The sequence below is a fragment of the Leishmania donovani genome, chromosome 24 (assembly GCF_000227135.1).
Source record: "Leishmania donovani BPK282A1 complete genome, chromosome 24".
NCBI classification, from domain to species: Eukaryota; Euglenozoa; class Kinetoplastea; order Trypanosomatida; family Trypanosomatidae; genus Leishmania; species Leishmania donovani.
Genome location: NC_018251.1, coordinates 151,733 through 153,182, shown reverse-complemented (window position 1 = coordinate 153,182; position 1,450 = coordinate 151,733).

Sequence of the window (1,450 nt, the reverse complement as noted above, 5' to 3'; positions counted from 1 at the left end):
CGCCGCTCGTCCACACGCATGCCGCCGCGGCCGAAGGTGCGCACCACGTAGCGGTCGCGCTCCACGTCATGGTGCATGTAGGCCGCGTGCGGCGCGCCGGTGTAGCCGTCGTAGCTGCTGGCCGTGGGCCGGCCGCAGAAGTGCGCCAGCGTGCGGTCCGACCGCGGCCCGTACGGGCTCAAGGAGCGCGGGTCGTGCACGGGGGAGACAAGCGAGGGCCCCATCGACGTGAGGTCGAAATGTGTCTCCTGGTAGGTCCAGAGTTGTATATTATCAGGATTTCGGTGAAAGATGTAGAGGTGAATGAGGCTCGTGACGGCGCACATGTACAGCAGTACAAAGGTGATGCCCGGCACCGTGAATACCTCCCACCGGCGCATGAGCGTCGTGAGGCACCACACAGTCTTGCGGATGCTGCGGGGTGGTTGCCATATCTCCTTTGCTGCACTGCGGACCTCCTTGACACGGGCGGCGGCAAAACGGTAGCATCTTGGTAGCACTTGCACGACGTACTCGATGATTCCGGCCATCACCAAGGCGGCAACGTACGCTAGAAGTTGCGCCGTGGTTGTGGGCAGCGTGCCGATGCTCAGCACATACGGAATAGTCGCATTCTCCTCCATTTTTGTATTCGCAGGATCGATAGGTCACGGCTGTCGTGGCGTGACGCACCCCACTCTCTCCCTATCTTTACCGTTTCGGGCGCAGTCCGATGGGGATGTGCAAGGATGTGCGTATATATGTGTATGTATGTATGCGTGTGTGCCGCTTATGCGCGTTGACGACTCGTCGGATGCTTGCTGGCACACTCCCGCCCGGCACGACGATGCAGGCCAGCAAATGTGCGTGGTGAAGAGGAGAAAAAGGCACAATAAACGACAATGACGGAAAGGAGACGGCGCACACGCGGCCTGGTAAGACTGAGTGAGCGTGGGACACGTGGTTGATGCGCATTATGACCCACACGACCATAGAACAACAGATGACAGGGGGACCGTAAAGAGCGGGTGAGCAAGAGAGAGAAAGTCACAAGTGGAAAGAAGGAGCGCATTCAAAGGCATTCCCATAAACGCCTACGCACACAATTCTTTTCTTTGTGTGCCATCGTCGCCCTGCCGTACAGCACGAGGCCAAACGCCGCTCGACCCCTGCCTCAAGGCCTGCCCACCCCCATACCCGGTCCGCAGGCGGCCGCCTGCTATGTTCCTCGGGATGACACTCGGCCTCCCCACCAATGGGCGGTGAGGTCCAGGCGAGATACACTCGAGTCACGCACACGCACTGCCCAACACACAGATGGCACCAGCGTGTGCGCTGTAGCAGGACGCTCCGACGCAGCACCGCCCCCTCCCCCCTCTACAGGACCTGACCGCGCGCATCAGCAGCGATACAGCATCGCACTCACCTCCCCCTGCCCCGTAGGCGCTGGACCTTTTCACGACCAGAGGTG